At 39.8% G+C, this 25,416-nt stretch overlaps 1 pseudogene; it reads left to right on the forward strand.

Moving 5' to 3' along the window:
* Nucleotides 1-335: 335 nt before the first annotated feature.
* On the forward strand, nucleotides 336-24,490 carry LOC110205017 (protein disulfide-isomerase A3 pseudogene; annotated as a pseudogene).
* Nucleotides 24,491-25,416: the final 926 nt, after the last annotated feature.

A 25,416-nucleotide genomic window follows, 5' to 3' on the forward strand; every position in this document is an offset into this window, starting at 1 on the left:
TTCTTCCCTGGCTCAGGCCCCGCCCCCGGGAGGCGGGGCCTCGGCGCGGCCGCCATTTCGGACTGCGAGCGAGCGAGCAGACGAACGGGAGGGCCGCGGAGACGGAGGTCGGCGGCGGGGGCCGGGGCACCCCGAGGGCCGGGCGGGAGCCGCCCGAGAGCGGACGCCGGACCGCCCCGGACCACGACGGCGAGCCGAGGGAGGCCCGAAGGAGAATGACGACAGCGATCGCTACCAGAGCCGGGCCGGCGGCCTTCGACCTAGCGCCCCTCCCCCATAGGCCGGGCTGCGCGAGGCTGCGGCCTCTTTACACATAAGGAAACTGAGGCGCGGGGATGCCGAGGGGACGCGCGAACGACTCCGCACAAAAGCTGTGCAGTAGTGACAGCAACAGTAATCATTCCAGTTTGTGCAGCACTTTAGGGCCCGCTAACTTACATTATTAAGCACCCTCATAAGAACTGCAGGAAGTAGGTGCTGTCATTCGTTCCACAGAGGAGGAAACCGAGTCAGAGGTGATAAAACAGGTAGCGTTTCAGTGACACTGAAGGGTTTGCAAAGCACACCGTAGGTTGTCTCATTTCATCTTCACAGCGACCTTGTGAGGTAGGTACTGTTCTCCCGATTTCTCAAATAAGGAAGCTGAGCCTCAGACGGTCCCCCCAGCTAGCCTTTATATAGCCAGTGAGTTGTGTCACTTTATTGGGGCCTCCTAACAGTCCTGTGAAGTAGCAGCTGTCACTGCCTCCATTTAACGAAGGGAAGCTGCCCAGACTCGCTTAGTGTCTGAGGCAGCATTTGAACTCAGATGTTCGTGACTTCCCTGTCCAACTCTCCAGTAGACGCAGTGAAACCTGTAGAGCTGAGAGGGACCACAGAGGCTAGCTAGGTCAATCTTCTCATTTTACAGATGAGAAAACTGCTCAAGGTTGCCCAAAGTGGCCAAGATAGGATTGGAACCCAAACCCTCTGACACTAAAGACAACTTGGCTTTCTTTCCCCTGTACTACACTGCCTCTTCTGAGATAAATGATGTGCCCAGGATCATGTAGCCAGGATGCATCTGAACTCTTAGTAACCTCTGACCTAGTTACATCTGAATTCTTATCTTGTGAGTACAATCTAGTCAGGCTGTAGAATTTCTTGTAAGACATTATGAAAAGATTCCAAGAACTAGGAGTGTAGTATAGTGATTTTTATTAAAAAAGGCTTCGTCTGAGGTCAGAGGACCTGAATTCAATTCTCAGCTCTGGGGCTCAGTACCTGTGTGACTGACTCTTAAGCATATCATGTTTCTAGACCTCACTTCCCTTTTCTATAAAATGAAGGCTTTAGGCTAGGTAACCTCCAAGGCCTCTTCTGGCTCCAAATCTGTAATCCTCCATAAGGAGCTAGGTAGTATAGTGGATAGAAAGAATGTTTTACCTGAAATCCAGGAGACCTGAGTTCTTTTCCGGTATTAGCAGTAGAGGGACCCTGGGCAAATCATTTACCCACTCCCAGCCTCAGTTTCCTCGTCCAAAAGATGGGTTAACAGTACCACCTAACTCATAGGGTTGTGAAGATTCCATGAAAAAATATTCAAAGTCCCTTGCAGATAGAGATGCTACTGAATAATCATGTCATTCGCAAGCCTTTAAGGAGTTTACAATGTGGAGAAACAAATATGAAGCAGCAGCTTTGTCTCAGGCGCTTCCATTGACACTTTCCTCTTCCTCACCCCCCATGCTCTGGAGGTGATTTCTGCCCACTTAAATTTATCTTGAGACTCCTTGGATCCCTTTTTTCTTTGCAATTAATCACATACTCTCTTTCAGTCATCTTTGTCTTTACAACCCAGTTTGGTTGTAAGCCTTTCAAGTGCAGGTTGGGTGACTTAGCTGTGTGAAGTGAAGTGAAGAGTTAGCCTTTAACATGTTAGTTGAAGTAATAAAGAACCTAGATGTGATTGGCTTGAAGGGGGCTTCAGGGCAGGGGTGTGTCTTGAAAGTGAATGAATGAATGAGGAAACTTAGACCAAGGCGCAGAGAGTCCCTTAAAGATCAAGGATCAGACCCTCCCACCAACACTAGCAGTGTTATATATGCATACCACTTCACTTTTTCTGAGATTCAAAGTCCTAATTATTGATTGACTAATTAAGGAGGATGATATCTGTATTACCTACTTCACAGAGTTGTTATTCACATCAAATGAATTTATGATATATATAGAAATTTGTAAATCTTAAAGGGCTACATAAACAGTTGTCTTGAGGAGCGGTGGGAGCACCTGTTTGAAAGGATTCTTTTCCCCTCCCTCAACTGATCCCACCCAGCTTTTTGTTTTGTTTTGTTTTGTTTTGTTTTCCTACCCAAAGCACTTTGAAGTTTCCAGGAGAGTAGCAACCAGATTAGAACTTGGGGCTGCTAGCTGTCAGGCTTAGAAAAAGGTTATTAGACAACAAAGCTTAATCAGGCAGAGCTCCATAAGAAATATTGGGGCAGGTCTCAACGGTGTGTAGATGTCTATTGCCCAAGGTGTGGCCTTATCTGTTTACTGGGTGTGCCTGCCCTCTGCTGTGTCCCAACTTCTCTTATTGTGCTGCTTCTTTTAATTTCCCATTTTAAAATAAATAGGATCCTGTTTTTGCAGTGAATCCCTATCCCCTGCCTTACCTCTGTGCTGTATTTTCTTCTCAACATGCTGTTTCCTTAAACCTAATTCTCTACCCAGAATCATAAAATTTCATGTTTGTCCAACCTGCACCTGCAAAAAGATTTAATACGCTTGGGGCAGCTAGGTGGCACAGTGGGTAGGGTGCTAGCCTTGGAGTCAGAAAGACCTGAATTCACATCTGGCCTCAGACCCTTGCTAGCTGTGTGACCCTAGGCAAGTCCCTTAACCCCGTTTGCCTCAGTTTCCTCATCTGGAAAATGAGCTGGAGAAGGAAATAGCAAACCACTCCAGTATCTGTCACAAAAACTCCAGATGGGTCATGAAGAGTTGGACACAACTGAAATGACTCAGCAACAACTACAGTACACCTGACAAAGGTGTCTCTGCTTGAAAACCTCAAGTGGATGACCCAGTACCTCCCAGGATGAGCCATTCCACTCTGGGATAGTTCCAATGAGCTACCAAAGTTTTCCTTTGGTCAAGCCTAAATTTATCATTTGCTCTCACTGTTGTCCTCAGTTATGAAGCAGGACAAGCTAAGCAGTTAAGTGCTTATTGTGTGCCAGCTACTATGGATAAAAAGACAGAAATGTCCTGTCCTCAGGGAGCATGGGGGGGGGGGACGCACAACAAGTTCCTGCCCAAAGTAAATGCAGGGTCATTTCACTTGGCCAGCCTTTCCCGCAAAATTACTTTAAAGTAGCTATTGTGTACAGCCCAGCTGTTCTCCGCCCTCAATGTTCCTGGGACACCAGCTGACCCTACACAGATCCTTTAACCCAAATATCTAAATTCTTTCTAACCAAACATTTGTACCTATTCAGGCCACCTACACTAACTTTTTTCCCCATTCCATCTTTACTTCTACTCTGCCCTAGGGGACGTCGTGGGGAAATTTTTCTTTATTCTAAACCTTATTCTGTGGGGAATAGAAAAGAAGTATATGTCATGATTTCTGCTTGCAATCAGCCTATATACAATCTAGTTGGGAGATTTAATTCAGTACGTTGATAGGATCCATGAATTCATTGGTGCAGGTACACTTAGTCTACAATATAAATTTCAACCTATCTATACTGTCTTATTTCCCTCCAAATATCCTCGGATTACAGATTTATTCAACATGCTGGAGCTCTTCCTTTGGGGCCATTCCCTGGGGTTCTATGATTTACAACCATTCAGTATAAACAGGATAGCATCAGAGTTTGAAAATTGACCTTTGGTGGAAAAGAACAGTTGAAGATTATGGAAAGTGCTCTCCAGTCTTCCAAATGTGAGTCAGCCTGCTCTCTTTTTCCCATTCAGTTTTGGTCTTAAGCAGTTGGGAAAACAAAACTTATACAAATGAAATGCTGAATAGTACAAGAGAGAAAAGAATTAAATGCCCAGATATCTGACAGAGATGATGAGTTTTCTCAAGAACCCTTAGGGTCTTGGACTGGGCCTTGAAAGGTAGGTAGGACTTAAGGAAAAGAACATCTCTCTCCTGCTCAATTCACTTGAACGTTTCTCAAGCACTTACAATGTACACAGCACTGTACTAGGTGCTGAAGATACCAAGAAAAAAATGAAAATAGTGTCTGACCATTAGCTTACATCCTACTGAAGAATACAGGGTGAATACGAGTATGATTGTAGGCTCAGAGCTTTAAAGGTACCTCTGAGGCCTTTGTTTCACCCTCCCCATTTTACAGAAGAGAAATCTAAGGCCTGGGCAGATTAAGTGGCTTGCCTAATATTACATATGTAGTAAGAATCAACCAGGATTTGAGTTCAGGTTCTTTGACTCAAATTAGTCTTCTTTCCACTGTACTACATCTTTCTCTAGACAAAAACCCAAAAAACATTAGTTGACCCTGCTGCCCCTTTCAATTACCATCTTATTTCTTTCCTTCCTTTTGTAAATTCTAGTAGTTTTCTATATCAGTTATTTTCATTGCCTTAATATCCTATATAAAACAGCCCTCTAAATAAATTAGGTTGTCTTTACTCAAGCCTAGTCTTTAACCTTTCTGCAACATTTGAAAATTGATTATTTCCCTCCTTGAAACTCTTATCTTTTCTCTTCTTTCCTTTTTACTTCTCAGGTTACCTCTCTCTTTCCTTCAAAGGCTTCTATTCTTCCTCTTGCTTTCTAAAAACACCACAAATCACCTTGGAATGTTCTTATCATGTCATTCCCTTCCCTTAGAATGTCTTTCTACCTCTTCTTCCCTGTCCATAGGCTCTGCCTTAGTCCCACTTCCTCCATGAAATCATTTCTCACTATTTTACCCTACCCTGTCCTTTCCCTTCTCCATATCTTTTGTCATCTATGTCCTGCACCATCTACTTTAACACTTTAATCAACCTAGTCTTGCAGTGTTCTGTAACTAATAGAATCATGTAGTCCTTCCTCCAGGAAACTAGGTGGCTCAGTGGCTCTGGAGTCAGAAGGACCAGAGTTCAAATTTAACCTCAGACATTTACTAACTGTATGAACCTGGGCAGGTCACTTAACCATGTTTGCCTCACTATCCTCATCTGTAAAATGAGCTGGAAAAGGAAATGACAAACCATTCTAGTATCTTTCCTAAGATAATTCCAAAAGGGGTTACATGGGACATGACTAATTGACTTTAAAAAGTCTTTTCTGAAGTATGTTATAAGTTCCTTGAGGGCAGGAGCCTTGCATTTAATTTCTTTTATAACCCCCACAGTACCAGAGATTCCCAAACTTATTTGGCCTACTGCCCCTTTAAAAAAAAAAATTAATGCCCCTCTGGGGTTAGGTTAGGTTAACTCTTATTTTTATTCAAACGTCCTCCAATTGCACCCAGGCTACTACTGCCCCCACCCTGGATCAGTCCAGCACCCCCCAGGTTTCACCCACTTTGGGAACCTATGCCCATGGATAGGCACCTAAGTATTTAATAACAAGCTGTATTGTTACATGAAATTGGGAATAAAATGTGACCCCAGGATGTCCTAAAGTAAACTAGTCACTTGTTGATTAGAAGTTTGGTCAGAAAGAGGGGTGAGGAGTAACCTAAATCTTTGGTTGTTTCACTGTTATTGCTACCCAGTGACTGAAATAGAAGTCATTTTCTGTAGGAACCTTGACTGTTTGTGCCTTCTTATACAAAAAGAAGTAAAAAAGCTAAGACAACTCTCCAAGGTACAGACCATAAAAATACTTTCTAAAAATATTTTTAGTAAAGTGACTTACTATTTCATTTTTATCCTCAGTACCTGGCCTAGTACCTGGCACCCAGTGGCATATAATAAGTGCTCATTGAATGATTGAGAATGTCTCAAGAACTACCAGGCAACTGAGGCAAAGGGTTTGGTTATTTGGGTTTTTTTGGTTTAGCCTTAAATTATCTTGATAATTATTTCAATTTCCTGATCTGCATTTCACCTATAGATACAACCAGTATTAAAAACTGTGTGCACTCCATTAGGGGCTGGGCCTATCAAAATCGCATTCCACTGTTGTCCTGATCCCCATTTTCAAGGACATAGCACTCAAGTGGTGATGTCCTTATTGCTTTCATTTCTGGTGACAATCCAAATTCAGCAAAAGAAGTTACATTTTCCTTTTGTGAAGACACTTCTCTCTAGACTGATCTGGAAGTCACCATCATGAGTATGTAAACACACTTTAGTAAGATAACTTTAAAGAATTGAGGAAGTGTTCCTTTCAGTCTCCTGTGTTAGGTATGCAGTACTGGAATAGTAAGATTTGTTCTAGCTAAAAATCTAGGTGATCTAGATAGGGCACCCTGCAGAGTTTCTTCTGATACTCTAACTATTCTTTGACTGGAGCATACTCTTTGGAATCTCTTATGTATCTGTATTGCTAAAGGCACATAGAGTGTTCAGTGTTACAGATACAGTCTAGCCAAGTTGCCACCTCTCTCTCAGGGTAGTCTTTTCCCAGAAACTTGTTTCAACATGCTGAGATAACTTTGATGTTATTATTAACTAAATTTACATTCCTGACAAATAGACAATCTTCTTCTGGTAAGGAGGTCACTGAAGAGTTTCAGGGATGGTATCCCTTATTTCTCATATTAAATTTCTTCCTTTAGTCTCTTAAATTATGGACCCTGGCTGCAAGTGTTGATACAGAATCAAATCAACTCTGCCCAAGAATTGTATGCCCATCTTCTTTGGAATTATAACACCTGCCTTTTTGAAAACAAAGTTAAGACATTTAAATTTTTCTTTCTTTTTTTACCCTTCCCTTTTGGCTACTATTCTTGGCTTTTCATGTTTTATTTCCCTGTTCTTTCTCCAAAACATTTTTTTTTTAAAATTTAACCTGTGACCTGGTAATTCTAAGATCACTAAACATGGAGCTTAGGAGGAGTTCAGTTCAAACCTCCACTTTTATCATAGGTCTGGACTTGGAAAAGACCTCACAGATGATGTTTTCCAACCCCCTCGTTTTGCAGAGGAAAGGTGGAAGCCCAGAGAGGAAAAAATGATTGCCAAAGGTCATAGATTTCAGAGCCAGGATTGGAACCTAGTTCCTTTGACTCTAAAACTACTGGTGCTTTTTCCATTCTCTAGCTACATGACTCCCATGGGATGTCCCTTAATTTCTCCAAACTTGTTTTCTCCTCTGTATAACAGAGATTGTTATAACTGGCATGTCCTATCATGCTGGAAAGGCTTCAAGTGTGGGAGTGGCAATAGACAGTTTGTATACCTGAGGGCCAGACTAGCTAAGCTCTGAAAGGCCCATCATCAGATGGTGAATTTTTGGCCATAACAATTCATGGAGATGTTTACTAAGGTGTAAATGGGTTGAAATCTGTGTCATCAGAGGGACATAACAAAGAAAATTGGGATCCTTTTTAGTATAATTGGGATAATAATAATTATACCCACCTTATCTCACAGGGTCTTTGTAAAGAAAGGTTTCATAGGGGCAGGTAGGTGGTGCAGTGGAGAGAGCACCACTCTAGAGTCAGGAGGACCTGAGTTCAAATTCGGCCTCAGACACTTGACACTCACTAGCTGTGTGACTATGGGCAAGTCTCTTAACCCCAATTGCCCTCACCAAAAAAAAAGAAAAGAAAAGAAAGGTTTTATAGACTTCATAAAGAACTATTTAAACATCAGCAATAATTGTTAATGAATTTATTTTATCAGGAAAAAACCAATCTCTTTTTAGAACTAAATGAATTGCAGTATAGTAGTTGCTTTAATAAATATTGAATTGACTTGAATTGTCAATTCAGCAGTTCTGTACATGAATTGCTTTTAGTACCGAAGGTACCAAGTATACAACTCTTGCTGTTATTGCCTTTCTGTAGTTTACAAAGTAATTGGAATGAGGAATATATACAGATAACTGTAATTCATATTTTAAGATGATTTAGAGAATAGGAAAGGTCAAATAGTGACATCAGAAATTCAAGGAATGATACATCACTTTTAACTGGGCAAAAATCAGGGAAAGGGCCATGGAAATGGCACCCCAGCAGGGCTTTGAAGGAGAGGAAGGAGAGCAATAAGTGGAGATAGAGAGCAGGAGGATCTGTTTCAGGCATGGAAGTTAGCGTAGAGGTGGAAGAGGACAAAAAGTGGGTGGAAACCAGTGAGTACTCAAGGTTTCACTGAGTTTAGAGCGAGTGAAAGAGAAAATCATTAAATAAGACTCAACAAGAATCATTGTAAAGGGCCTTGAATGCCAGGCTAAGTAAAGTTTGTGTGGAAGCTTTAAAAAAATGTCTACATGATGTAGTTACGTTGAATTTGGTAATCAGTGGGTAGTTACTGAGGTTTTTGAGCAAGAGAATGACATGATCAGAATTGTATGTTAAGGGAGATTACTTTGGAAGAATAAATGGGAAAAGAGAAAGATTAGAGGCAGAGACATCTGTTAGGCTGCCATGTGGAGAAAGTTCTCATACTTTATGTCCGGGGCCAAGCCTGTTCCTTATGATTTTGAAAAGTTCAGTTTTGCGGTTGCTGGTCTTTCCATTTACATTGTTGTGCAATATATATATACACACACACACACACATATGCACTTTATGTATGTAGGTATACATATATACGTATATGTATATGAGTATGTATAATTTTCCTGGTTCTGCTTACTTCCTTTTGCATAAATTCATATCAGTTATATATTCTCTGTATTCATCATATTCATAATTTCTTATAGTACAGTAATATTCCATTATATTCATGTGCATAGTTTATTTAGCTATTCCCAAATTGATGGGCATAGACTTTGTTTCATGTCCTTGGCCATCTCTCTCTCTCTCTCTCTCACACACACACACACACACACACACACACACATGCGTGCGCATATATTTTTGTCAGTGACCTTCTTGTAATATATGCCTTCCAGTGGAACTGGTGAGTCAAAGGATATGGACGTTTTAGTCATTTCATTTGCTTACCAGAAAAATTGGCCTACTTCACATTCCAACAATGAATTAGTGTACCTGTCTTTCTACAAGCCTGCCAACATTGATCATCGCCCAAAGGCAAAGTTATTGAAGGATTCTGGAGCAGGAATAAGAAAATGTAAGCCCCTTGAGGGAAGGGACCATCCTGTTTTTGTATCCCTAGTGCTAGCACAATGCCTTATACTTATCAGGTACTTCATCCATATTTATTCAGTGGAACCAGTGAAAGAAACTGAGAAGGCATAGTGGTGAGGGAGAATTAGGACAGAGCAGACCAAGTAAGCCAAGGGAGGAGAGTTCAAAGGAGGTATATTATTTGCCCCCAGGCCAAAATATATCTGCAAGATTTGAAGATTTGCTTATTACTTATGACCAAATTCTTCAAATAGTTCTCTGATTTGCCATCAAAGATGAAGAGTAATCAGATGTCAGGTGGTATGGGAAGGTCAAAGAGGAGGAAGAGTACTGAAAAGAGGATAATTAGCAGGGCCAGTGGTTTTTGGGAGAGAGCACTTTCAAGAGAAGTGGTTAATGCCTCTTCATTCATATTCAAGTCAGTCAACTATGCTTGTTCAAGTGTAGATGCATTAAATGCTAGAATTGGTAGTCTCATGATCATGGTTTCTATCTTGGTCCAAACAGAGCCTGTTGGCTAACACAGAGTTTTCCCAACTTGTTTGGCCTACTGCCCCCTTTAAAAAAAAAGTATTCAGCAACCCCTAGAAATCTACTTTCTTTAACCTTTAACAGTTTTTAAAATTAGCATAATTTCAAAAAGTACAAAATATATATATATATATTTTTAAATGACATCTTAAATTTAATAATTGTAAGTTTGTGGGTTTTTTCCTGCATTGAAATTTTGATAATGCAGTATTGTGTCATGTAACTGTATAGTATCGTATTGTAAACAAGTCATTACACGCACACATTCCTGCTAATGCATGCTGGACGTCTTGACACTTCAGGACTTACTCACCTGCTAACACTTGCTTGTTAAGACCTGACAGTGGACTTGACCACTGGTCAGTTATAACTTGCATTTTGTGTATTTGGAAAATAATGTAATCATTACAACTTTAACTGTCACCACAGATGAAACATGTATGAATGGTGTTTCAAAATTTCCTTCTCTTCTTATGCTTCTACCATATCTTATTTTTATTCGTCACCCCCCAATTGCACCTGAGGCTACTACTGCCACCCCCCTCATCCTTCCAGTGCCCCCCAGGGGGTGGTATCGCCCACTTTGGGAACTTAGTTGGCTAGCACATCAAGTTTTCAGCCTCCTATATTTGTGATCCCTCGGAATCTGGTTTCTTAGTCTGGTAGTCCATTTCCTACTGTATGGCAATGTGTCTCACTCAGCTTTTGGGAATAATGCATATATAAAATAAAAAGGTATTATATCAGATTGCGAGCTGTCTTGGGGACGGAGGGAGGGAGGGAGGGGGAGAAAAATTTTAAACTTAAAAGCTTGTGGAAGTGATTATTGATAAATCAAAATTAATTTTTAAAAAAAGCTAAAAAAAAAGGTAATAAAGTACCACACATCCTGTAAGTACTTAAGAGTATTATTTAATTACAAATTAGAATACCTAAAATGAAAAGACAAATATATAGGAATCTGAGAGTCTCCCAATTGCAACAAAAACCTTAACGCTCAAGCTGGCAGCTTTCACCATACCCAGTTTGAAGACTGGACAGAGGTCTTTCAAAACATGAAAAGTTCAAATGACAGAGCCAGGCCAGAAGAGAATAATAGAAAATAGACTGAACCGAACTGACGTTACAGAGATAGATGGTGTGACCTGGCTCTGACATCCTGTTTGACTGGTTGCTGTGCTAGGAAGCCGAAATGTTCTCTACAATGCTCTCTAGTTACTGTGCCAAGAGGAAATACTGCCGTCTACAGTGCTCCCCATATCACAGGGAAATAGCAATGCATGCGAGAATCCTAGCTTACCCAATGCTGCCATTGTGGAAACTAACAGCTGTGACTGACTTTCCATATATTGCTCCTAATGTGTGGTAGAGGGGGTAATTTTACAAAATATGTAATGGAGTGCCTACTGCTTGATTTGAAATCCTTGTTCTTCACTTTGTGTTCTGTCTTAAGTAAATGTTTTTGTAATAACGTGATGGTACGTGATTAATTTTATCCAGGTCAAAAGGATCTAGTGGAAAATGGGTGTCTGTAAACAGTTGTTTTGAATAGATGATGGATCCAAACAGGTTGTGGGAGCCTTAATATGCCAAGAGAATGCTACATAGCAGGGGCTTATTGCTGGATGATGTTTTGAAATTTTGGGATGCTTTCTTTTTTTCAGTAAGACTGCATTAAGGGGCAGTTAGGTGGCGCAGTGGATAGAGCACCAGCCCTGAAGTCAAGAGGACCTGAGTTCAAATCCGGCCTCAGACTACACACTTGACACTTACTAGCTGTGTGACCCTGGGCAAGTCACTTAACCCCAATTGCCTAAAAGCAAAAAGGAAAAAAAAAGACTGCATTAAAGTGATGCTGAAGGATATTTACTCTAGCAGTTAGAGGACCATTGCAGATCTTTTTTTCTTTTCTTTCTCTGTAGAATGTAATTGATAATCCAAAGGTTTTTTCTCCACTGAAATTCACACTGACCAATCCAGTTGTTTTATTCTAACCATTATACTTTTGTGCCAATAATGATTTTTTTTGTGTCAATACAGGAATGACACAGTTTACCTGCCATTATATATTTCATGTTTGAATGATCACTATGGCTATATAGTTGTTGGAAGACTGGTGCTTATTCACAAGCTTTACCTGCACCAAGGACTAATTTTGGGTATAACCTTTAACTGTGGTGGCAGCTAGGTGGCAAGATGAATAGAGCACCTGGCCTGGCCTAGCCTAAAGTCGAAAAGATCTGAATTTGAATTTGGCCTCAAACATATACTACCTGTGTGACCCTGGGCAAGTCACTTAACCCTATTTGCCTCAGTTTCCTCATCTGGACAATGAGCTGGAGAAGGAAATGGCAAACCACTCCATTATCTTTGCCAAGAAAACCCCAAATGGGGCCACAAAGAATCAGACGTGACTGAATCGACTCAACAAGTTAAATGCCTACTGTTGAGTAGAAACGAGTAAGAAAATTTGAAGCTTTCTTGGTGGGAGGAGTGATCCAAGACAAGATGGAAGACAAGCATGCTAGTAGAGTAGCTCAGGCTCCTAATGCAGAAAGCTAATGAGGTGGTGACAGCAATGTCTTCAGCAGCTCAGGACATGGTAACAAAAAGTAGCCTAGCATTGCTACTGCAAGGGACTGGCTATGGAATCTGTGGACCTTTATAGAGGGTCATCCCTGTCCACCAATGATCAGGAACAGCATTTGACAGATGCAGAAAAACATAGATTTTTACTGGAGAACCTGCTCTTGGTACACTTATTTAATGTGCAGTGCCCTGAGCTTATGGTCTTTAAGTATCTTCAGATACTGTTTCATAATACAAGAGTCCTGAGAAATCTATTTGAAGTTTCTTATAACATCTCAGTGAGAAGAGAAGACTTTTGATATTGTAGTAAAACTAGAAAAGTTAAAGCTGGTGAGAGGGCCCTGTTCAGGTATGTCTATAGAATACATGGAACACAGTAGGCTGAAGAACACAAGGGGATTATATATGATGGTTTGTTGTATCTACCTTACAGCTGTGTGATAATATTTTAGTATTTTCATTTAGTATACTTAGTATTTTATTTCTTCCAGTTACATGTAAAGAAAAATTTTAACATTCATTTAAAATTTTTGCCTTCCAAATTTTTTCCTTCTCTCGCCCTCACCCACACCCCCCTCCCTAATGTGGTAAGCAAGTTGATATAGATTTTATATGTGCAGTTGTGTAAGATGTATTTTCATATTAGTCATGTTGTGGAAGAAAAAACAAAGCTAAAGAAAAAAAATAAAGTGAAAATAGTATGCTTTGATCTGCATTCAGATTCCATCAGTTCTTTCTCTGGATGTGATAGCTGTGTTCCTCATAAGACCTTTAGAATTGTCTCGGATCATTGTATTGCTGGGACTTGCTAAGTCATTCATAGTTGATCATCATACAATGTTGCTGTTACTGTGTACAATGTTTTCCTGGTTCTGCTCACTTCACTTTGCATCAGTTCATGTAAGTCCATTTTTTTTCCCTGAAATCTGCCTGTTCATCATTTCTTATAGCACAATAGTATTCCATTACATTTATATACCACAGCTTGTTCAACTATTCCCCAATTGATGGACGTCCCCTCAATTTTAATTCTTTGCCACAACAAAAAGAACTGCTATAAATATCTTTGTAGAAATAGGTCCTTCCCCCCTTTTTAAAAAAAATTTGGGATATAGACCTAGTAGTAATTTCATTACAGCTGCATAATTGAAGGGAACAGCACCCAACTATATTAGTTGAGTTAGCAGGTAAAGGAAGAACTAAGACAAAAAAAAACCCCCAAAAACTGGCCTCTCAGATCTAAGACATTTACTTGGATGTAGGGCAGAGGTAGGGAACCTGAGGCATTGAGAACACATGTGGCCCTCTAGCTCCTAAAGTGCGGTCATTTGACTGAATCCAAACTTCACAGAACAAATCCCCTGTGAAGTTTGGATTCAGTCAAAGGGCTGTACTTGAGGAGCTAGAGGGCCACATGTGACCTCAAGGCCTCAGGTTCCCCATCCCTGATGCAGACCATCAAGAACAGAACAGAAACCAATTTAGATCACTCAGATGTCACTGAAGAATCCAATGGCCAGCAAATGGTCCGGTAGAACACTTTGCATAACCACTCCTTCTATAGGGGCAAAAGTACTTAGAACCAAATGTCAAGTCAACCCTTTTTAGATACAATGCCAAAAGAATGGGTCTCATCCAAAAAGGCCAAGCTATTTGCTGCTACAAATGTGGACTAGATAGCCACAGAAGAGAGGAGAATCTGTCATGAGTTTATCAGAAGCTGAACTCCACTGGACCAGTATCAGGAACCAAAGACAATGTCAAGAATGGGTACCAAAGGGGCAGCTAGGTGGTGCAGTGGATAGAGCACCAGCCCTAAAGTCAGGAGGACCTGAGTTCAAATCTGGCCTCAGACCAAACACGACACTTACTAGGTGTGTGACCCTGGGCAAGTCACTTAACCCCAATTGCCAAAAAAGAATGGGTACCAAAACAGACTTTGGAGAACTTAATGCATGCCCTAACAATTGTTCCCATATCCTAGGATCCCATTGGTGAGTGAGAGTGAGGATCCAAGGTGTAAACTGTTCAGCTGGGCTGAACAATGTATTTCAGGTAATGATTGTGTCCCAGTCGTTTCTTGAAGGATACTTGTAGCATATACCTAAATAGCCTATGCAAAGGTTAGACCTCTGTGGATTTGGTGAGGAGGGTTTTTAGAGTGAATTTCTAATTCCTTAGGGAGGTTGTAGGTGTCAGCAAGACAGTAACCACCATGGTTCTTGTGGGTCCAGACCTAGTAAACATCTCTGGACCTTTAGCATTGATTGGTACCAATTCCAGCATGTTCAGAGTAGCGACAGATTGTCATCAGCAGTGAGCTGGGGCTCACTTTAGATACCCAGGTGATCAGTGCCTCCTGTGCAGAACCTTACTAAAGGATAGTGACCAGTGATGACAGAGGGCATCTAAGAAGAACCAAGTCCTCCACTTCAAGGATGTATGCAGAGAAATTAAACTTTGGTAACTCTCCAGTGCTTGATGAATGTGAGGGAGCAGTGCAAGAACTGGCATGTTTTCCCTGCGTGAATGCAGTAGGTGGTATTCCCATGGAGCAGTACTCCTCACCTTTTTGAGATAGTTCTCAGAAACTCGTCCTCTCTAACACAGACTTCCAGATTCACTTCAACTGACCAGTGTTAGCCACAACAGCATGAAGTCTAAGAGTCCGTATTTCTTTATGGTATGAGAAAAGGCTGAGAAGCTTCAGGTATATGTATTATCAGCCATGCAATAAGAGAAATACAGTGGATCAATAAACAAGGCCACAAGTTCAAGGTGCCCTGGACTGTTTGATAGGCACCTAGTGTTTTTCAGTGTTTCATTTGTGTGGTAGGTACCATTAGATCCCTGTGGTAGAAGAAGATAAGGGCAAAAATGGCTGGCATCTTTTCAGTAGGATTTTAACGTTTTGAGTGGATGGCCCGAGGAATTTCTAGAGGAGCCCACCACTTTTCAGTGGCTCACAGAGAAGGTAATTGGTGATATCACCTACTTGGAGTCTTGCTGTGTCTAGATGATATCATCATATTTAGAAAGTCTTTGGAAGAACACAAGACAAGACTCCTGAAAGTATGAGACTGGCTAGCAGCAGTCTCAAACTATCACTTGGCAAGTGTCAGTTCTGCAGAGCCCATGTCAAGGATGGCAATCACATTGTGATTCATTAGTGAGTGAGCACGAAGACCAAGAAGATGGAAGCATCGATCAAATTCCCATGTCCCAAAATTTTTTTTGAGTTCTAAAGGCTTTTCTAGAATTTATTTTCAAGAAATTGTTAATAACAATGTCATCATCACACAGCATTTCAGTGAGCTCACTTATGTGTATATGGTTGAGAAGAACTGGAAGCAGAAAGGCAATAAGGGGAAATCTGGCTAGAGTACTTGATGCCATCTGGAAATTGTTGAGATGAGAAGTGAGAGTAGGCCTTCAAAGACTCAGTCAATTATTTCTTGCATGGTTCAGAGTTAGTCTGTGCAGATCCAAGTGAGCCCTTTGTGTTACATCCTGATGTCAACATAGAGAGCTTGTAAGTGGTTTTATACCAGCAGAGTGATGCCCCTCAGAAGCCCATTGGATTTGTCAGTACAGAATTCCCTGACAATGAAATGTTGTCACATCTAAACTTTGTGAGTTCTTGGATTTAAAGAGAACTTTCACTGATAAGTTCCAAGGCTATATATTATTTCAGTTTCTACCATGAACAAATACAACCCCCTGACATATTCTGACCATTACTAATTTGGATGTTGCTGACTGCCAGACATGTTGAGGCACTCACCAGTTTAAAGTTCAAAAGAAGACAAATGGGTGGTGATTATTCTTTTGTAGGCCATGTGGATCTGAAACCATGGAAGTCTACACCACCAGTCTGTTAAGTACCTACTATGTGCAAGGCACTATGTTCACCAACCCACAAAAGTGTGATTGTGAGTCTAGGACATGCGTTGGAGTAGAAGCTGAGATTGGAAAGATCCAGTGGAAGGAGAGGGAGGGGTGGTGTTGTAAGCAACAGTTTTGAGAGGATGAGGGACCCAGATAGGTACTTGGAAACTGAATGTGCATGTGAGGGGATGCTTCACAAAAATAAATGTGAATTGAAGCACAAAGAAAAATGTTTTTATCTTTGTTGTTTTTTCTCCACAATAGTTCTTACTCATTACCCCCACTTAGCTTCAGGAACCAGTAGCAAGATTATTCCTTTCAGAATCTTTATTCATATCAATAAATAATGCAAACGTCAGCTTAGCTGAATGAATGGTCCTAAAAACCCAACCCCGGAAGACCCCAAAACAAGACAGAAATTTTTGTATTAGAGCTGAAACTAGGGAAGTGGAACAAAAGTGTCCTGTATCATTTGACTGTTTGCATATTTGAAATCAGCTTAAGAGGGTTTTACACCTCAGGAAGACCATGAACAAAAGAATGGTACTTACTATAAGAAAAGTAGACTACTTTGTTCGTTGTTAGATTTGATCTGTTTTTTTAAAGTGACATTTCTAGATGAGATAATGTGGTATAAGTTCATTTAATGTGGTTTTATACTCTTCCTGTGTCACCCTCTACTCCCCCCACCCCTTTCCAATAGTATCACCTTTTCTTTGCATTATGAGCCACCATGCATAGAGGACCAGCATGTACTTTTGAAAAGTGTTGAATTAAAGAAGAGGTTAGCTTTTCACTTAGTGGATTTCAACAGTGATGTTTAACAGGTAAACATTTAGCCTATGGGGGCAGCTAGGTGGTGCAGTGGATAGAGTACCGGCCCTGAAGTCAGGAGGACCTGAGTTCGAATCCGGCCTCAGACCAAACGCTTGACACTTACTAGCTGTGTGACCCTGGGCAAGTCACTTAACCCCAATTGCCTTAAAAAAAACATTTAGCCTATGAAGACTTCATTAGTATTCCACAAGAAATTACCTTTTTTAAAAAAAATAGCTTCTATTAGACAGCTTCCCAGTTCTACTAATGATTTATTTAATTTAAGAGTGCATCACTTCAGCTATCTAAAATTTTATAAAATCTCAAATCTCAGGACAAAATATTTTTATTGTAGCCTTTTGATATTTTTATTATAACTTGCACATAATATTCAGTACTTAAAAGAAACAATTTATTTTAAACCAGGCTTATTGTTTGCATTATATAAGAATGTAACAGGAACCCTAGAAGCAAAAATGTATTCTCTTGTTTTGATGATAAGTTTATTGCTTCTAATCTGTTCTTCAAACACTCCTCTGATTCTATGACATAATCATATTTCCCATTTCTTGGTTAAAAAAATTTGTAAACTCCATTCCAGTCAAATATGAAGTTGTTCTGTACTAAGCCCTATTGTACAAGGTGCAAGGAGAGATGCCTGAAAAAGAAAGAAGATGCAGAGACTATCCTCAGAGAGCTTACTGTCTACCAGTAATAATTGAAAAGAAAATAATAAGACCTATGAAATGATTAGAAAACAAATAAGTTCTATCTGTATGGTATTGATTAAATATAATAGTTCAGAGAAGGGATAAATGAATGTGTTCTAGAGTAATCAGAGAAGACTCCAAGGAGAGTATGACATATGATCTAGGTCCTAAATGAAGAATGTGATTTAGAAATGGAAGGGAGGCAGGAGGAGGAGTATGAGGAAAGGCATGGACAAGGGAATCAGCAGACCCTTGGTAAGTACAATGAAGAGACTATTCTGAGCAGTGGAGGATCTGTGTTCAGAATGGAAGGAGATAAGATTGGGTAGATAGAATGAGGCCAAATTATACAGATCCTTCAAAGCTGGATAGAAAAATGTAAATTGGCTGTAGCAGTCAACAGGAGTCATTGGAGTTTTGTGAACAAGGACTGAAATTATTATAGTTTAGAAAAAAATAATATGCTTGTGATATGCAGGATAAATTGATTGGGGAAAGATTCTGAACTCAGGGAGACTAGAGAATCTAATTACAGCAATCCATTTGGGCCATCACCAGTCCTCTTTACTTTTGTCTTGCCATTGGACTCCCAACAACTATGGAGGAGACTGTGAGGCTGATGACTTTGTGAAGCTCTGCCTCACTTAAAAAAAAATTCACCAGAACATCATGACCACCCTCATGATGTCATTGGTCTGCCCTCTCCAGAAGAAGGATGAACAATAACAACAAAAAGCAATCCAAGCATGAAATGATAAGAGTCTGCACAAGGGTGGCAGAAATCACAGGGGAGGGGTGAATCCAAGAGAGAGCTTGAATAAAGAAGCAAAAGAACTCATAAGTAATGGCAGGCTTTTTTTTTAAGCAGCTACAAAGGTTACTAATAACTATTTGCTGAATTGAATAGAATTGAACTCCTACTCTTCCTCCCACCAGCAGGCCTTAGTTAGTGCACAGGTTGCAAGATGTATTTAGGCAATGCTAGACTGCAAAAATATTCCATTCAGAAACTGAATGGGCTTGCCTCCTAAAACTTCCTTAATTAAGAAGGCTCAATTTATCTGGAACATCCCTACCATTAACATGTTGTTTGTTCCTGGCATAAACTTCCATCTGCCATTAGAAATAATGTAAGTAAAATGCTCTGAGAACCTTAAAGTACTATATGTAAATGCCAAGTGTTACTGTTATTTCCTCTCCAGTCCAGTTCAGGCCCAGAGTTCACAGTTCCTATTCCATCTCACTCCACTGTCTCCATTTTCCTTTCTGTTGTTTTCTATGAAATACACTTCATTTGTGAAGAAACACCCCTTTAGACCCATCCTTTTCCTTATGCCTCTCTCTAACTGTGTGCCTCAACTGAAAACTAGTTGTCTCTTCATTAGACGCTTTTCCTTTTCCTTTTCTACAGCCCTCCTTCTGGCCCTCACCTCCCCACACCCACAAAAGAAAGGTTTTGATTTCCCCCTTTGCTTCCCAGTAAATTTCTCTTTTCTTTTCTTTTTTTTTAGGCAGTTGGGGTTAAGTGACTTGCCCAGGGTCACACAGCTAGTAAGTGTCAAGTGTTTGGTCTGAGGCTGGATTTGAACTCAGATCCTCCTGACTTCAGGGCTGGTGCTCTATCCACTGCACCACCTAGCTGCCCGTCCCAGATTTCTCTATTTAACCATAGGGATCATGCTCACAAGTGAATACTGAATTTAATTGAGTAATTAGCTGTGAATACTAAGCGAATGGATAATATGACCATTGAGTGAGATAGAATGAATGAATATGAAAGTGGAGGAGGGTCAGAGTGAAGAAGTAAGAGAATGGCTAAAGCATCATCAAGAGGATGTAAGGATCGGTAGAGTCCTATGTTCTCTTAACTTCTCTGGACTTCAGTTTCCTCATCTGTAAAATGCTGAATTTGGACTAAATGACTAGATAAGCTCTAAATACCACCAATGATATAATCCACAGGGGTTCTTTTTTTAAATTATTTAAAACATTCTTTTTAAAAAATTTGAGTTGTAAGTTTTCTGCTTCCCTCCAGCCCCTCCCCTACCCATTGAGAATGCCAGCAATAGTATGTCAATTATATAATACATGTGAAATCATGCAAAACATATTTCCATATTAGCCATGTTGCTAAACAAAACAAGAAAAATAAAGTGAAAAAAATATACTTCAATTTGTACTCAGAATTCATTAGTTCTCTCTCATCTCTGGAAGTAGATAGCATTTTCATCATGACTCCTTCAGGGTTGTCTTGGATCATTGTATTGCTGAGAAATCTTTCACAGTTGATCATCATTACAGCATTGCTGTTATTGTACACAGTGATCTCCGGGTTTTGCTCGTGTCACTTTTCGTCAGTTCGTGTAAGTCTTCCCAGGTTTGTCTGAAAGCATCCTGCTCCTCATTTCTTATAGCACAATGGTATTCCATCACAATCATATACCACAACTTGTTCAGTCATTCCCCAGTTGATGGACATTCCCTCAATTTCCAATTCTTTGCCACCACTGAAAGAGCTGTTAAAATTATTTTTGCACGTATGGATCGTTTCCTTTTGCTTTGATCTCTTTGGGATGCAGAGTTAGTAGTGGTATTGCTGGGTCAAAGGGAATGTACAGTTTTATACTTCTCTGAGAATAATTCCAAATTGTTCTTTAGAATAGTTGGACCAGTTCACAGTTCCACAAACAGTACATTAGTGTCCCTATTTTCCATATCCTTTCCAACATTTGTCATTTTTCCTTTTTCTGTAGGGGTTCTTAACCTTTTTGTTGCCATGCCCCTTTGGCAGTCTGGTGAGACTTATGGACCCTTTCTCAGAATAATTTCTTTTTTTTGGTTTGTTTTTTTTTGGGTTAGGCAGTAGGGTTAAGTGACTTGCCCAGGGTCACACAGCTAGTAAGTGTCCAGTGTCTGAGGCCGGATTTGAACTCAGGTCCTCCTGACTCCAGGGCCAGTGCTCTCTCCACTCAGAATAATTTTAAATGCATAAAATAAAATACATAGGATTGAAACAATTAACGAACTACTAAAAAATGTTTGTGGACCTCAGGTTAAGAACCTCTGATTTAGTCTAACATTGGTTTTACAACAGAGAAAACTCTATGAGGGTTAATCCCACCTGTAAGCTAAACCAACTTTCCAAACTCATACTTAATACTGTGACATAATCACACTGCACATTTCTTGTTTAAAAAAAATCCATAGAATTTCTTAACCAAGAATCTAGCTCATATATGATAATGTTTGATCTGCTATACTCTACTATTTTGCTCTATACCTTAGAATGTCTAATAACTCACATTTATATAACTCTTTAAGGTTTACAAGGAAGTTCTTTCCCAGAATCTCTGTGAGTCTTGTAATACTAGTATTTTCTCCATTTTAAAGGTGCAGGTACAGAGAGGGCTAATAGCTTGTCCATAGTCACACAGTGACGAATTATAAGAGCTGAGTCTCAGACCCATGACTCTGAATTCCCTTCAGTCTCGGTTCACTACAGGAGACTACTTTTCCAAATGCTGCTATACTTAGTCCCTAGTTATAACTTAACCTTAGGCCACCCAGCTTGGATGCAGAGTAAATCTCTTCTTCCCTCATCTGGAATTTTCTCCTTGAGCTCAAAGAGATTACTTTCATCATACTGAATCTCACTTGTCATCAAGAAAAATCATCAGTGATACTAGCCACAAACATTTTGGGAAGCAATAAGACTAACCAAATTGATCACACCCTTTGACTCAGGTATTCCATTGCTAAGACTATATGTTTTAAAGGGAAAAGAAGGCCTGACTGTGCAAAAATAGTCATGGTTGCTTGATGTGTAATAAAAAAAAGGATACTACTTTTATGCCCAACAGTTGAAGGTTAGCTAAATAAATTATACTGTATTAATGCAATATTATTGTGCTTTAGAAAGAAATATGAAGTGGGCAAGGAAATATGGAAAGACCTTTATAAAGCAGAGCAAAGTAACATTTATAGAACCAGCACTGTGTGCACACTGATTATAGATACATACTGAGACCAACATAGTGTGGTAGATGGACAACTACTTTGGACTCAAGATAGCTCAGGGTTCGAGTACCACTTGGTTCAGGTATCAGTGTCCCAGGTAACTCTTTAAGATTATAACCTACAGAAGAGTTACCCATCTGCTAAAGGTAAAGGTAGTTTGTGTTCATGGATATGGACTTTTTTGTTTTATTTTGTCCAGGTCTGAGATTTCAGCAGGGTAAGGGAGCTCCTGATGAGGAAACTCCCTCTGCCAATGCAGATCATTAACTGTTCTGCAAAGCTTAATCATAAAAAGTTGCCTGAGACTCTGAGAAATTAAACAATTTGCCCAAGATCACATAGGTGGTATGTGTCAGAGGTGAGATTTTAACCCAATCACCCTGAAGACCAGTTCTCTATCTCCTATGCCATGATACCGAATTTCTATGTATTAGTGAAAAGAAAGAAAGCCAAAGGCAACAGAACTTCAGAAAGGTATGGAAAGAAGCAGAGCAAACACATTTTTGTTGTTTGTGAATTCTTTTGGTTATTCTTTATTAAATATTTGGGGCTTTAAAAACAGTTGTCCTTGTTTTGTATGTTTATTTAATTTTTTTGTCTTTGTTAATGATCATAATATCCTCATAACAACTTTTCACAATAGTTATTGTGTTAGTTATTAGTTACTAAAAGTTCATTATAACTTTTTAAAGTTGGTATGGAAACAGTACAAGATAGTAGTTACTGTATGCTTTATCAGCCATTGGTCATGACCCTAGCATGCTCAGCCCACGCTCCCTTCTAGGAGAATTTGCCAGGTCAGCATATTAATTCATCTAACTATTCATTTTTTTAAATGCTTACTGAGCCCCTACTGTACTTTGTGCCAGTTACACCAAGAAGAATAAAACATGGTCCCTGCCCTCATGAAGTTTACATAATCTAACATAGTGGTTGTCAGAGTGTGCTCCCCAGACCCTTTCAGGGGATCTTTGGGGTCAAAACTATTGTCATGGTGGTGCTGAGGCATTTTAATGACTAATACAGTAAATATTCCACTCAAAAGCTCTTTCAGGGGTCCTCAATAATTTTTAAGAATGTAAAGGGGTGAGAGCTCTGGCATGGCCCAGACTATAGCCTGACTTCCCTCTCTTTTGCCTTGACCTTAGCTACCAACTCTACTAGTGGTGAGCACTTGCATCTCCACCTCTCTTCTCCCCAGTCTGGCACTGCTCCTGGCCATGCCCTGTGGCTGATGCCACCTTAAATGTGCTAGAACTCACAGACTACAGCTTTGAGCAGTATGTGGCCCAAATGGGCAATGTCAGCCTCATGCTAGTGGAATTTTTTGCATCCTAGTGTGGATTTTGCAAGACACTTGCTCCAGAATATGCAGCTGCAGGAACCAGGCTAAAAGGAATAAATAGTTCCTTTAGCAAAGGTTGACTGTTCCTCTAACTAAAAGCACATATAATAAACATAGAGTCTTATATCAAATATCTATAAGGAAATGTGACTATCCCACTCTGAAGACATTTAGAAACAGTGAAGAATCAAATGCCTTTGACGGCCTTGTAACAGTCCACAGAATTGTCAATCATCTGAAGTAGACACCCCCCAACTTTGTTCCTCCCATGATTACCAAAAAATTTGAGTTCATTAGGGACAAAACTGTTTCTGTAGTATGTTTCTTCAAAGACATTCAGCGATTCTTATTCAACGTTCCTAAAGATAGTTTGAGGGGGAAAGTACCACTTTGCATACACCAATGTTGATGTTCTAGTGAAGAAGTGGGATTCTAAGAGAGAGGACATCACTTCGTTCTGGCCTCCACATCTGACTATGTTTTTAGGAAAACACAGTGAAGGACAGAGGAAAAGATAACCAGTGGCAAATTAAAAAAAAGTCTTCCAGGAGAACATTTTTGGTATTAGTGTGCACATGACAGAAGACAACAAAGACAATGAAGGACAAGGGTCTACTTGTGGATGAAATGAAATAAATGCAAAGGGGTCCAATTACTGGAGAAATTGGGTAATGAAATTCCCAGAAGCTGGACAGAAACTCATATTGCTATTGTTAGCCATAAAACTTTTAGCCAGGAAGTTTCTGAATTTGTCTTGGAAAGGCTCCTTTTGTTGCTATCAAAACTGGGAAAGGACAGAAATCTGTCCCTGTGATAGGAAGACCTTTAAGCAGTTGCTGCAGAATGACTTTGGTGACAGCTTAAGGAGACTGAAGTCTGAGTCCGTCACAGAGAATGAGGAGGGTCCTGTGAAGGTGGCTGTAGCTAAGCACTGATGAATTTGTGAATACTGATGGAGATATTCTGATAGAATTTTATGTCCCTTGGTGCAAAAACCTGAAACCCAAATACAAAGAGCTGAGAGAGAAACTTACAAAGACACCAATATATTGTTATGGCAAACAGATGCAATAGCCAGTGATATGCCTTCTCCAAGGGAAGTCAGAGGCTTCTCCACCATCTACTTCTCTCCAACCAGTAATAAGCAAGATCCACAGAAATATAAAGGTGACCGGGAAATTGGTGTTTTTATTATTTCTGTACAGTGAGAAACTGTGAATACCCCTGTGATCCAAGAGGAAAAATCCAAGATCTTGAAAGTAGCAGCCAAAAGAGACCACTTTGTATAATGACTTTTTTACAGGGGATAGGCCAGTGTCTCAGAGAGAAGGAGAAAGTGTGAATGCTGTTTGAATCCTGTTTAATTTTCCCTAAGCTGTTTCTTTAGGTGCCCTGTTAATGAAAATTCCAGGAACAATTGATGTTTGTTTGTAGTGGGGAGAAGGAATTGTTTGTGTTGAGGGAATGTTGGAGGGATGGGGAGAGGAGGAAATGAGTTGGGAGTTTTTTTCTTCTCTTTTGGTACATATAGAACACTGACAATAAATGACCTCACTTTTAAAAGAGTGTTAAAGGGGTCCTGAGACCAACAAGTTTGAGAACTGCTGATCTAGCATAGGAGAATAATGGTTTTCATTGAGAGCCAATCTGCATACTTGTAAAGTAAAACAGGTATATATTTTTGTTGAACTAGATGGCCTTTTAATTCTCTGACAACTCCTGAGATTCTAGAAAGCAGTGATCTCATAAAAATTCATTTTGGCCATGTAGTTTGGATTTAAGTAAGCCTGATCTTTCCTGACATAAATGGAGACCGGACTCAACAAATATTATCATGAATAGAGATATAATTTTTCACATGCAGAAGAAATCTACCTATTAACAGATGAACAAAATCTGACTGGCCAAAGCCTAAGAACTGCTGTTTGTAGTTTTACTTGTTATTTACAATTCTACTCTTCTGGACCCTTCCGAGCTGCTTAGGATCATTTGAAACCAAGATTAGCATCAAATTCCTTGGAAGAACTAGAAGGGTAATCAGATGTCAATTTACATCTGAATTAGGCTAAGCAAGATTCACTAGGACAGTAAATATTTGTGTACACATAAATTTACATATAAATTCAGCATAGGCAATGCTTATGGTTACCTATAATTAAATTAATATACAAATAAGTATTAAAATTTAAAAATTTTTTTGACTTACCAACTTTGAATATATTTTCAGATTTTGGATAAGATCCATCTGTCCATTTGAAGGTAGATAGGTACAACTACTTGCAAATGGGCAGGGTTAACACAGTACTTGCTA

The sequence above is a fragment of the Phascolarctos cinereus genome, unplaced genomic scaffold, assembly GCF_003287225.1.
Source record: "Phascolarctos cinereus isolate Bilbo 61053 unplaced genomic scaffold, phaCin_HiC Scaffold_4;HRSCAF=312, whole genome shotgun sequence".
Taxonomy (NCBI): Eukaryota; Metazoa; Chordata; class Mammalia; order Diprotodontia; family Phascolarctidae; genus Phascolarctos; species Phascolarctos cinereus.